Source organism: Accipiter gentilis, chromosome 1 (genome assembly GCF_929443795.1).
Source record: "Accipiter gentilis chromosome 1, bAccGen1.1, whole genome shotgun sequence".
Lineage (NCBI taxonomy): Eukaryota > Metazoa > Chordata > Aves > Accipitriformes > Accipitridae > Astur > Astur gentilis.
This window is the reverse complement of record NC_064880.1, coordinates 4,155,737-4,169,307: the sequence shown is the minus strand read 5'-3', so window position 1 is coordinate 4,169,307 and position 13,571 is coordinate 4,155,737. Positions and strand designations below refer to the sequence as shown.

At 53.2% G+C, this 13,571-nt stretch overlaps 1 protein-coding gene across 4 annotated transcripts in view; it reads left to right on the top strand.

Annotated features, from left to right (window-relative positions):
• Positions 1 to 13,571, top strand: part of AGRN (agrin) — a 125,183-nt gene that overhangs the window by 9,004 nt on the left and 102,608 nt on the right. The window lies entirely within an intron of this gene.

Genomic DNA, 13,571 nt, shown 5'->3' with positions numbered 1-13,571 from the left:
CACCTGAGTTAGATTTTCTCCTGCCGGTTTAGAACTAATAAGTTAATGGGTTAATCTTGCTGTGAAGGCCTGTCCTTTGTGGTAGTCATCCCTAGCTTCCTCTGTCTCAGAGCTTCCTCGCTTGCTAAGTCAGCCTTGTGGATTCCTTCAGGGATCCGAGAAGCCAGCCGAGTTCTGCTTGGGGCTAAAGGTATAACTAGGTCAGAACCAAGCCGAGCAGCTAAGTGATTTTGGGGGGCATGAGGTGTGCTTCTGTATTGCTCTGGTGAAGCCCTGTATCCCTTGCACGTTGATCTCTCTGGAGCCTTTGTGTCTGCTCCCAAAAGAGCTGAGATGAGGTGGGCTGTAGTGTTGTGCAGTGCTCATGGAGTACATGTGCACCACGTTGATGCTCAGCACAGGGACCGTGGGCTGACTTGTAGCTTGGGAAAACGTGAGGAGTGCTGACGTGCCCGTGCCAAAGAGAGTGGCTGAGTTACTAGTGCTGCTGTGGGGGTAACAACAAAGCTGTTGGGAAGAGCTGGGGCGGGGGGAGACAGCCCATATGTGCTCTTTAATAGGGTCTTGGACCTCCAGGTGTGGAGCTCTGCTCTCCATAGAGGCACATCTGGAGAGAATTGATCTTTCTTCTACTTGTTGCCCAACCACCTTGAAAACCTACCTCTGTAATAACCCTTTTGCTGGCTTCTTTCTTCCCCCCTCTATTCCAGCAAGAGTTCTGAGCTCATGGGGGAATGTGGTGCCCCAAAAGCCCTTTGCTGGGGTCTGAGTATGTCCCGAGAGCAGATGAGTAAACAAGGGAAGGAATGCAGGAATTCTGCACAGACAACAAATAAACATGCAGATCGGCTCCCTCCTCCCCTTGGATGTGCAGAGGAGAGGCCATAACCCCTTTTTCCAGCTGTGAATGCTGACAGAGGTAAATGACCGAACTCAGGCTGGGAGAGAGCTAATTCAGCAAAGTGGCTCACAAGAGGCACCCGTCTCAAGTGGGTTTTGTAAGCGGGAGGGACACTGGACGTTTTCTACACGTATACGTATTCCATATTGCACTTGAAAGGTATCAGTCCTGCTCCTTCTTTGCACCTAGTGGAGAGGGAGGCAGGAGAAAGAAGTGTGTGTGTGTGGTTGTTTTTGCTAAACCTGCGCAAACATTTGGAAGAATTCCGTCTTCGCTCGTTTGCTGTGTTCTTTGGGACGTTCATTTTGCACGTGCTGGATGTGAGCTGGGGTGGCTGAGCTAGGTGGTTCCCGTTTGTGGTGAAGGATGTTGTCCCTTAAGGCCCCCGGGAGCTGATGAGAAATCTAGTTTTCTTCCTAATGCTATAGATTCAGTGGAGAACTGGGACCCGTTCCTTCTTTTGCCTTTAGTGGGGGAAGCTTCAAAATTGTGTTGCGTTGGTGTAATGCTCGTTACAGCTCCTGGTGTGTTGGGGCTGGCTGTGTTCGATGAGCTGGGCTGAGACCTGCTGCAACTGGGGACACATCCTAGCCATGGAAAACTTTTCTCGCAGAGGGCTGGGGTGGTGATGGGACTGTTGTTCCCGGTGTGCTATACCCTGTCCTGGTCCCAGGAGGGGAGAGGTGCGGAGTGCCTGCCTGCACCAAGCTGTAGGTGGATGTCTCTGTCTGTAAGCACGTCCTCTGCTGCAGTACCATAGGAAGGAGTTGCGTGGTGTTTCTCCCATGCTGTTGTGCAAGGGAGTTGAAGGTGCCAAAACTGGGCAGGTCTAAACCCTCTCTCTCTCTCTCCCCCCTGTGATTAAATTGCAGGTCCATGCAGTTATAGGTAGGTTTATCTTTCCTCCCTGCTACATTAACCTTTCCTGATGCCAGGTAGCAGATGATTCGTTTTGGGACTCCCCTCTTCCCTGAAGATCATTTGCTGCATAGCTTCCTTCCTTTAACTCATTAGTCCCCTCTTCCCAAAGGCTCACCGGGATGCTGTCGGCGTGCAGAGATGGGGTCAACCTGCACGGCTGGCGGCTCAGGCTGGTGTGGGGAGAGTGGGGACTGGAGAGGGCTGGAAAACAGCCTGCAGATAACTCGCCATGTGTGGTGGACCTGATTTCTCAAACTGATGGACACCTGTCCAGACTGCGTTGCTGAGAAATGACAAAAATGATGCAACCTTGAGTTACTCGTGTGTCAGGTGGGTCAAAAAGTGTTGCTCGGGGGAGATGCAGTGATTCTTATTTTGGTATCTGGCTGAAGTAGCAGCCGTTTCACTCGCCTTGACAAACCCACCTTTCTTGTCATATCCAGTGGAATTGCTTTTCTTCTTCCCGTGTCTTGGAAGCCTGGTGGTTGTGCGAGTAGCCTATATGCTGGGTGCTAGCAGGTTTGCTGTAGAGAGGATGGAACAAACTGACTCCCCAAAACCTTGGTTTCCCTTGAGCCCTACCTAAAGCTCAGGCCCCTCCTGAGGTCTGTGGAAGTCCCTTTCAGCTTGCCCAGTGCAGCTGCCCTGCTGGCTTCTGGGAGGCCGTGTAAAACCAGCCATGAGAACCTGCTCCTGCCACCCTGGGAACCATTTCTGGGCTCTGAGTCTGAGAATTTAGCTCCAGGACTTGTTTCCCATCAGCTCCCCACAGGAGGGTTCAAAGAAAAGCTGCCCAGAACACTGCTCTTTGCTGCACTTTGAGTTTAAAAACAAACTTTTGAGTGCTTTTGCAGAAAGAATTGGAAGAATGGTGGCAGCTGAGTGGAAAAACACGAATGTTTTGAGTATCTTCATCTCCTGTCGCTCCAGCTTGGAAAATTCCTAGACATCAAAATCTTTCCTGTCTAAGAGGGGAGTTCAAACCAGGGCATCTCTGTGAAACAGCTCAGGTTAGAGTAAAACCAGTGTGTTTTGATTACACTTAATTGTAATAGAAATGCTTTGACCAGCTGGAGTCAAAATGCAAGACTTCAGCTAAGCTCTGCAAACTGGCTCAGCGCTGAGGGTGCCCGGAGGGAAGTTTTTTGGTGCTAAACGGCAGAGGAGCCGCTCTGGGGCTTGCGCAGGAGACTGGGACGCAGGCTTGGACTGGGTCCCTGGGCAAAGGAAGATATTTGCTCTGGTGCCTCTGTGGAGGAACGCATGGGAAAGGGAGCCAGCCCCAAGCAGCACGCTGGGAGTGGATTTCTCCTTGTTCTTCAAAACATCTGGATGAGGCTTCCCAGGGAAAGAATTAGCCTGATAAGCCCCGGCCTCGCTGTATTTGTGCCTTGAACGTTGGTACTGCAGGAAAAGGCCTGGAGTCGGGTGTTGGAGCTTCCCAAGGCACAGCACCAGCAGGCTTTGTGCTAGGTGCAGTGCTTTCCTCTCCTTGCTTTCCCCTGACCAAGGCCATCGAGCACGGTCTTCTGGAGTTCAACAGCTGACTAATCCCCGAGAGATCTTTCCTCTGTGCGTGTCTCGTATTTCACTTTGATCGCAACTGCGCTTGAAGAAAATCAAGATTTTTTTTTTTGTGTATGGTGTGGGAGGGGCTGTGTGTTGACTGCATATTGAGCTGTCTGGGTGGAAGGAAGTTCAGACTAAACCTTTGTTAGGGCCTTAGTTAATGAGAACCCAGAGCTCCTCTTAAATAGTGCCTTGCTTGTGGCACGATTTGCATTAACGCTGGTGCAATTGCCCCAGCCAAGACTGCTTTGCTAGCTTTGGAGATGTGCGTGGACTTTGAACGTCCTGGGAAAAGCCACGTACGTTGGCTTTACGAGCACAGCGCATAGTGAAACTCGGAGGCGTTGGCTACGGTAAACACACGGCACTGTAACAGAAGGTCCTGCTGGTGGCTCGAGACCCTCGTCCCAGAGCAGTACGGCCTTGCTCTGCGCTTTAACAAGTGCGGTGTCACTTCAGCTTCTCAGGTGACGTGGAAAATAGGGCTCGTGAACCAAGCCGGGGGGTTGTTAAGCCTTTTGGTAAGGACAGATCTGCCTGCCTTGGGGGTAGTACACGGGCGATGCTCCCGACAGGAATTATTCCAGCACGGAGAGCAAGGCTGAGGACTGACCCTCTATGTGCGTGTACAGCAGCCGTCCCAAACCCTTTCTGGACTACCCGCTAGCTTCCCAGGCTGCTGAGAGCGGTCGTGGTTAGTGCTGAGCTTGTGCTTCCGTAGCGCGAGGGAACTTCTCTGCTGCTTCTTCCAGCCCCGGTGTGGCTGTGGGCTTGGGGCTGCTCCCTCTGGGTAGGCAGGGGTGGTCGGTCACCTTTGGGTGCTGTGTGTTACCCAGCCTAGGAACTGGAGGGGGCCAGTGTGGTGTCTCGGGGTGCTGCTGTGAGGATAGCGTGCCGGCCTTTGAAACTCTTTTCCATATAGATGCCCATAATAAAGCTAGCTGCTTTGGCTGGTGTTCAACATGCAGTGTGCTGCAGATGCTCCATATGTTTAAAAATGGCACTTAGCTCCTATTGAAATTCTGATTCTAGCCAGTCCAGAACTCTCCTCCGACTTTTCATCTCTGTGACAACCCTCTTAATTACTCCCGTGAAGGAATTGCATCCAGCCCTGAAGCTTCAGTTCTCCCATGTCTACTTGGGAGCGGGACTGCTTTGAAAGCACCTCCCTTTAAGTTACACTGTCCATTCCGTTTTGTCTTCTGCCTGTTCACTTTTATTCTGTCCTCTCTTTCTTTTTAGGTCTCTGCCTCCATAGAACTGAGACGTTTTGTTCTTGTAAACCAGCCCATGCAAAATTTTCTTTTCAGGCTCCTTACAGAGACTGTAAGGCATGCACAGTAGGCTCCTCTCAGCAAGGAAATTGCTGGCATGGGTTTGTGTAAGGTGATTTGGGCTGCAGTCACTTCCCATGGTCTGGTCTCTCTGCAGCCCTTCCCCAGTCCTGCAACTATTTCTTTTTAATCCATCCCTGGCATTTCATTGTGCTTCAGAACAGGCGAGGGAGGGGGCTGGAAGAGGGTTAGTGTGGGGGGTTCTTCTTCAAGAAGGTTTTTCTTTCCTTCCCTCCTCTTCTTGGCTCTGCTTCGAATGGAAGATAATGAGAACAGCATCAACACCTCCGTCTCGGGAGGGTGAACGAGTTAGCCAGCAGCTGTAAAATGTAGTAAACTGAGAGGAGAAAATCCACCACTGAACACTCCTGGGGCCCCTTCTTGGCTCCCCATCCACGGGCTTGGGGTAGCAAGGGCACAGCAGGCAGCTCAGCTAGCTGCCGGGGCTGGAGGAGGTTTCTTCTCGGGGACTGGCACTGGGGAGAGCAGGGGCTTACTGGTGGGTGACGGTGCAGAAGCCAGCCTGCCCCTGGACCGGCTGGACCAGTGGTTGCGGGAGATGCTCTCGCCGCTATCGTGGGGGGCCCCGTGCGTGGGCCAAGCGTGAAGGGTCTGTTTCCACCCTCCCTTACGTGGCAGTAATGCAAAACATCCCAGGGGTTTATGGCGGTAGCTAAGAGAGTCGATTTGTTTAGCAAATTCCTATGGAATTTTAATCTGGTGTGGGAGGCTACTGGTCTGGGAAGGCTCCTTTGGCCCCGCTTCCCGCTCTGGCACATCCTGCTGCATTTCTCTGTGGGATCGGCTCTAGGGCTTGTTGGTCAGCAGCACAGATGCCGTATCTCTCGGCAGTGCCGGCTGTGCAGTTATGACAAGTGCTGGGCCCTGGCCATGTGCTCTTGGGTCTGCTTTTCCTTTGTTTGCTCCGCTAATAACTTGGAGGGGGACTGTGGCTTGCTGTCTGCTGCGCTACGGAGGGGAGCTGCTGCTGCGGGCTCCGGCAGGCTCTGTGTCTCCTTCTGCGGTGTGTTTTGTCGTCGAATGGCTAGGTATCGATGGGTGCTGATCCGGGGCTGGTACATCATCTCCTGGCTGGTGGGAATGCCCAGGGAAGCGGCGTTCTCCCGATTTCATCCTTTTTTGTACAGCCGCGGGGTAGAAGAGAAGGGTGGAGAAGGGATGCGGGAGTGGGAAAGGTAGTCTGAGTTCCCACAGGGGACCAGTCTGAAACGTTTCCACATCCCACTTCTCAGTCCCTGCAGGCTCCTTTTGGTGCTTCCCGCTGCAGGATGCTTGCGCAGCATCAGCCCCGCTCAGGGGACTTGACGTGAGGTGCGTGCAGGGGATTGCTGCAGGGAGCTCCTCCGTGGGCACGTGTAAGCCTTTGGTGGTGGTGCTGGGGAGAAGAAATCCTGCTGCGGGGGCGGCCGCCGCTCCCTTGGGGCGGCAGGGAGTGGGTGCCAGTGGAGTGACGCTTCCTACTGGCAGGCATCACCGTTCCTGTTGACAAGGCTGGCTCCCAATTTCTCCCCTCTGAGTATCTCCTAAACCGAATGCCTGCAGATTTGGGGCTGTGGCATCTCCTTCGGTCTCTTTGCATCCCCTGGCGTTGCAGAACTGGTTTTTGGACTCCTTGATAACCTGTCGCAAGGCAGGACTCTGTCTCGTTGCCTTTCCCTGACACCCTCTGCCCCTATCCTGCAGCCACCCTGTAAAATGGGGACCTGCGTCCCTCTCTCCCTCCTCCAGCTTGGATGAGAGGTTGGGAGCCTGTACTACACCTGGGCACACGCTGCTTTCGCTGACGTGCTGGAGGTCAGCCCTGCTGATGCCGCAGGCTGCGGGGCCAGGCTTTGCAGGCAGCCTGTGCTGTGTGAGCCTTTACACGCTGACCGGTTTTTGGTCATGGTGTCACTTTAACAAAAGATGTTGCTGTGCTATGGCTGCTTCTGTCCAGACCTTCCCTGTCTGCTCCGTATCTCTTTGCACGGCACCAGACATGGGAAGGAGCAGTCAGCCCTGTCACGCTGTATGTGCTGGAAGTGTAAATTAAATATACAGGCATGGCTGCTGGCAGAATGCAGCCAGACAGTCACATGTATGAATTTAGATTGATTTTAATGCTGTAACCAATTTACAGCCGCCTAAGATTGAGTGGCCTTGCCTTTCTGGCAGGGGCAGAACTCGACTCTCCATTTCTCTCTGCTGCAAATTGCTGGCTCCTGTTGCTCCAGGTGGGCAAAACTCTCCCTTCGGTACACCCAAACTTTGTGCTGCTCGTCTCGGACTCCCTAGCTGAGAGCTGGGGCGCATGGGTCAGCCTGGGTATCCACAGAAGCTGGCCCAGCAGAAAGGATGCGAGGGAAATGGCTCGGTACTCATCTGGTTTCCAAACGAAGCCCTGGAGATGGGTTCTGTTGGTGAGGAGGACAGAGCTGACCTGCCCCAGCCTTCGGGCCGTCCAGAGCTGTGGTGGGGTAATGGGCAGCACTGGGCAGGTCAGCCTTCGCCCGTGAGCATCTGCCTGTCAGAGCTGCCAGGCGCCTGCTGGAACTGCCGGCACCCGTCCGGGCTTGTTCCCCGCTAATCCTTACAGGGGAGCGGGACTTCAGTCTGTTTATCTTACTGAACGCTGCAAAGGTCCTGCATTCCTTCGGGATGACTTCCAGGAGCAGGAGAGCTCTTTGATGTGCTGCGTGGCCAGGCTGGGGATGGAGCGGCCAGTGCCCCGGGACTGGATGGGTAGCCTCCTGTCCCCGATGGGCTGTGGATTGGAAGAGGTAAACGGTGCTCTGCAAGCTGCTCCCTCCTTAAAAAAGCCATTCTAGCAGTGTCTTTTTCTTTTTTTTTTTCCGTGAAAAACTGCTGCTCTTCCCGCATTTTCGGCTCCCTGGAATCATTTTCTTTGATTAGCAAAGGAAATGGGACTCTAGTGCTTTCAATAATTCATACCCAATTTGGCTAATTTCAGTCTGGCTGCAGCACAGACTACTAAGCGAGTAAGAATGTGCAAAGTTTCAAACTACTTTCTTCTTTGCTTCTAATTTTTACTCCCCTGGCTCCTCCTGTGTCCAGCGGCCACGTTGGTCTCCGTTAATCTTCCTACTCAACGATGGCAAGCTGAAACGGCGCGGCCGGGTACGCGCAGCGGTGCAGCCTGGGCTCTGTCCCCAGTCCTGCCTCAAGCCCCCGTGAATTGCTCGTCTTCCGAAGCTTGTACTTTCCCACCCAGTGTCTCGCCCGCTTTCTCTTGTTGCTTTGCTGCTTTCTGAACGCCCTCTATCACCATTGCAGCTTGAGCAATACCGCCGTGTGAGCTCTTGTGCCTTGGCCAGATCCCAGCCCGATTAATTTTCCTTGCCTCCTTAGGTCTGTATTGCAGCTTCACCTGAAAGCCAAATTTCTCCACTCGGTAAACGTGCTGCCTGTTTGCGTTGCCTTGCACTGCCACGTAGCTGCTTTGTCCCATTCCAGAGGCAGTGCCAGGCAGCGGAGATCTTATGGATCACGCAGAAACCTGCTGGTAAAAGGTCTTTTGCAACGCAAACGGCTGTAAGGGTGTCTGTTTCCTCTGTCTTTAAGCAGAGTAGGAGCCGTGGCTGGTGTTTGCCTGGCGTGCCGCAGAAAGGAGTCTGCGTGTGTCATTCTTAGAGTAACTAGGCAGTGGGTTTTTTCCTCAAGCTGGGGCCACGTAGATTTAGCCGGATTTCTTGGATTTAGTGGATTTCTGCCCTGAAAGAGGACCGGCACTGCTACTCGTGGTTTATAGGCTAGAGATGCTCTTTCACAGCTGGGCTTTGCTTGTAGCCTTGCCCTGCAGCTCGCTTATTCCATTATCTCATCTTGAGCTGCCTTTTTGGGAGAAGTAAAGCAGGTTAAAATGGCTCTGCTGCCCCTCTCCAGATTCAGGAGCCAAACCTTAACATCTTCCATGACTGACAGCCTCTTCCTATCCTATTTTTTTCCCCTGCATAGTAGTGAAGTTGGAAGAGAGCTGCGCACTCCCAGAGGATGTTGTGTCATCTTGATGGGCTGTAAGTGCATCTTCTGTCTAATATTAGACCACTGTGCTCTTTCAGTCTTGCAGGGATGCTAATTAGCTTAAGTGAACCGGAGGACTGGCTGTGCCTCAGCATCTTTGATTTGTGGGTGATACTCAATTAAAACAAGGGGAACAGAAAAAGGCTGAGGGAGCTTTTGCTGATCTCGGGACTTCTAAGTGCATTGCCTCTCTCTGGGTATTTAGTCCTCAGCTCTGTGTTTCAGGTGAGCAGGGCCAGACCAGCGTGGAGACCAGCTCGCAACTCTCTTCAGACACGTAGGAGTGCTCTGGGTTGGAATCGGTCTCGTCCAAACCGCTGCTCCTGGGGAGAGAGCGAAGTGCGGAGGCTCAGAATTGGTTGGAGAACAGTGAGAAGCAGTTATCTTTCTTTTAAGGGCTTTAAAGCAATTTGCCCGTGTTAACAAGCTGTTTAACTCCCCTAGGCGCTGCCTGCCTTTCTGCAGACTGAGACAGGTATGGCAAGTAAGCAGCGATACGGTCCCAGTTCGCAGAGCAAGTCTGTGACCAAGCAGGGAATGGGACCCAGGAGTCCTTACTTGGTGGGCTGCTCACTGCTGCCAGCAGAAGGGGAAAACTCAGGACAACTGAGATAACCCACCTGCATCTCCAATCTGAACGGCTGGGGCAGACACTTGATGCTGCAGCCAGAATACCGGAGCTTTACAGATAGATAGCCAGGCTGTTGGCACGTAAAACGGGAGGAGAGCTGATGACAGGGGAGATCTCCCTTGGGGGGCTGTTTTTCCCTGTGTTACTTGTGGATTCCCTGGAACTCTCCCCGCTATGGCACTCCCCTGGATGCAATGGCAATGTACTTTGAGTTTCCTTTGGCCTTCCAGGCTGCTTATTAGCCGGTTCCTGACTCCATCTACAGCAACAGGGAGCATGGGGCTGCTGCGAGCACCGCACGCTGATCGTACGTGCGTGGTGCCGAGGTGGTCTGCCAAACGCGCTCTTGGACATTATACCTCGGCTTGTTCTTTTCTCTGCCTGGGTAAAATCCTAGCATCCCTGCTGGTCCGGAGGAGTAAGCAAATAGAAGAGGCATTGAAACTGGACTTCTTCAGCATTTTAGCTAAGGAGAGCGTGGCTAGAGCTGGTTCCTGCCTTCCTTCTAGCATAAATGCCACTAATGCAATTTATCCATTCCTCGGAAATATAGCTGCAGACTGGAAGGGCAGCTCATGCTGCAGAACCCAAAGGCCGGGAGGGACGCTCAGAGTTTATTTCTAACCACTTGTTGCGCGTGTGCTGTGTGGTGTTGAACTAAAGCCCCCATCCGAGGCTAAATTCACGTTCTGAAAACTAGTCTTTAAAGGTCTTCCCAGCCCCTCGTGCTGCAGCAATGTTTGTTGCAGGTGGAGGATCGCAGCCAAAGCCTTTAACCTGGCCGGGTACATGTTAACTCCTACCGGAACAGAAAACTGCCAGGTGCTCAGCTTCGGTAACCAAAGGGTTGAATAAGTCATAGCCTTCCAGCACTTGCAGTAGTTCTGAACCCCTAAACTGCAGAAGAGAAGTCGCCGGAGGGCGGAGGGGGAGAAAAATCAACTAATACATCGCTCGCCAACTCTATTTCAGCTGCCAAATTGTGATTGTCTTGGCTCTGAAGCTGTTCTCCTTGGCCAAGAAGCACCGTATCTTGCTCTGCTTCTGGGAAAAAAAACAATGCTCTGGGGCCCTAGGTCAGTTCAGGCTTTCAAGTAGTTCTGTAAAATCAAGGAATAACTGTATGACAAAGGAAGCATCAGCCCTGAAGTGGTGGCGAGGGTCTAAAAGTGATCTGAATGAACCCTCTGACTGCATAAGGCAAGCTGGATTCTGGCTTCTCATCCCAGACAGGACAGCCCCAAACAAACTTTCCTGCTTTGCATGGCCCAGGAAGCAGCTGGCAGCGATGGGCACGGACACAGAAAATCAAATTGGCCGGTTGGAGCTGTAAGCTGTGTTTCCAGCTCCGTGCGTTCTCGGTGAACGTGGTGAGATTCCTTGTTCCTGCAGAAGGCAAAAATCATCTGAGCTTGGGAAGGAAGGAGAGGAGCGAAAAAGAGGTTAGAGCGCGTTCTGGGGGCTGTGCCTCAGTACCCGGGGCTCCCTTCATCGGTACCGTGGGCTGGCTCCTCCGTTGCCTTTTCAGCAGCGCCGAGACCCCCGTTCCCAGTGCCTGCAGTGGTACCCGCAGGGCTCTGCCTGGGGGTCTGTAACTGCCCCCCCCCCCCCCCGAGGGTCAGGGCAGGCTGGGGCTCACCCTGGTCTCATCCCTCAGGCAACGATTCCCGTGGGGACCAGCGGAGGCTGAGCAAGAAACCTCTGGAGAGGGAGCGAAGTGCTTGTGCGTGGTTGCGATGTGTGCGTCTCGGAACAGAAAGCAGAGGCAGATGGCGGTCAGGGGTGGTTTTGGATTCCTTCCTAAGGTTTCTCTGTCCTGGAGGCCATTTATTTCCTTGTTCCTCCATGCAGCCGGCCCAGGAGAGACGTACTTCCCCGGGCTTGGTTGGGTGCTGCCTGCCAGCAGTACTAACCCTTTGCCTTGCACCTTTCTGCCGATAAACCTTAATCCGCTCTTGCGCTAACGGGCAGCGGCCAGGCGGGCAGCCAGGGACGGCATTCCAGTCATAGCTCAGCCAGGTAGGCTGGCAGGAGAAGTCTTGCTTGGCTGGATCTGCGGAGCGAGGTGTGGGAGGAGCAGCCTGCCCGCAGGAAAGGGGTGGCGTGGGGAGCAGGTTGTTCCCAGTAGTGCTGGGGTGATGGCCCAGCAGCAGTGGGTGGCACTGGCCGCCCAGGGGTGCAAGAAAAGGGGTGGCATCCTTCCTTGGCACGGCTGGGGTGGTCTCTTGTTGCTGACTGTCTCCTCTCTGGGTCCCTGCTCCTGTGACGTTAAGCAGTGCAGCTGCCTTTCTCTTGGTGGCTGTCCTGGTAGAAGAGGACATAACTGATTTTTTTAATATTTTTTTTTTTTTCAGATGCTATTATGCCATCGCTGGGGAAAACCCAGCGCCTGGCATTATGCAGCAGACCAGAAAGGTCCTTGCTTTGAATTCGGGATGGATCCTGTCCTGGTAGAAGAGGACATAACTGATGATGTATTTTTTTTCAGATGCTGTTATGCCATCGCTGGGGAAAACCCAGCGCCTGGCATTATGCAGCAGACCAGAAAGGTCCTTGCTTTGAATTTGGGATGGATCCTGTAACTCCTAGATGGCTGCATTTGAAATGGACCCGCAGCAGGAGAGGAGCTGGAGAGGGCTGGCTGTGTGCCGCTGCCCACAGCTGGGCTGTGGGATGCTGCCGTCCCGTTACGGACCAGGGCAAGCTTCTGGGGAGTCCGCTCTTCCCCGTGTGCTTTCCCAGAGGGAATGGCTCCTTCGCTGTCATGTTTTATATAATTAGGATCCTCTTCAGTGATTCCAGTGGCATTTTTATCATGGTGGCCGGGGAGTATTTTTCTTCTACAGGAGGTGCAGGATTGTACTGTGGCAGTGATATTTTGCCAGAGGATTTGTTTGGGCTGATCCTTTTTCTGCCACTTCTCATTCTGTTGGTACCTGAAAACTTTGCTAAGGAAGAGATCTGTCAAGGCTATGGGGTCAGAACTGAGTTCTCTTCCCCGGTTATTACCCAAGCAAATCCTTTTGACTGGGCTGCGGGGCCCCTTCGTGTGGCTTGGGATTGGCAAGAGCTTGGCCTGAGATGGGCTGTAGCTTCATTCGGGACAGTTAGGCTCTCGGAGAGTCAGCCTTTGAGAAAACAGGTTCTTTGTTTTATTTGTACCTCTCCTGCTTACAGCCAGCTTCTCTCTCAGCTTTCCTTGTTACCCTGCGCTGTCTGTTTATGTAGTGGTAAAATCCCTGAGCAAATTGTTTTAACTGATGCTGTTTATCTAAGAGATAAACTAGGATCAGTGGAAACTCCTGGCAGTTGCATGGGGAAACTCTATCACGAGGAGCCATTTGAGCTCCATCTAGGTGAGAGCTGCTTCTTTCAGCACAGTTCCCTTCTTAACAAACTTATCCCGGTCTAAGCAGAGGGGTGCAGAGACCAAAACTTGCAGAAATCCCCTATTTCTTGCCGCCTTTGTCTTGTGGTCGGAATACCGGTGCAGCAGAGGCACGCTGATGGATGCAGGGCTTTGGGAGAGACGTGTTTGCTGCCAGCCTGTGCTGGGGTGGACTCTGCCCGGGGGTGCAGTGACTGGGGGCTGTGTTTCTCAAGTGGTCTGCAGCCCCATACCCACCCCAGAGCCTGCTGTTCCCTCTCCCTTATCCCAACCCACGGGGAACAACCTCTTCTTCAGTTTCAGTGGGTCATGAAAGCCCGGGAGCTGCCTTCCTCAGTAGTGCCCTATAAGCCATAAACCAAAGCTCCCCTAGTTCTTACAGGGCATCTCTGCAGCAAGCAGAGCATCAGCTTAGTATTCGGAAGTCTCGGAGGATGTAGAACTAAGCGGATTGGATCAAAGGTGGATTTAGACACGGGGAAACTTCAGCCCCGGGACATGTGCGGATACGGCTCCTGCATCTGCGGCCGCTTTGCGTGACCGGCTGACTCCGATCGCGGGGTCCTGGAGCTGGGCGATGGAGCTCGCCTAGCAGCCCTCCGCTCCGGGGACGGCTGGTGTTTCCTCAGCTAAGTAGCCAGGTCACTTGTGGCTTTGTTTAATAGACAGTGCTGAGGAGCGAGCTCTTCTGCACAGGAAGCATTTCCCACCCTCGGCACGTCTCCCTGCCCCCATAAGCCGCTGCATTCCTGGGCAGTGAGGTTGCCTGCAAACAACGGCACCGAG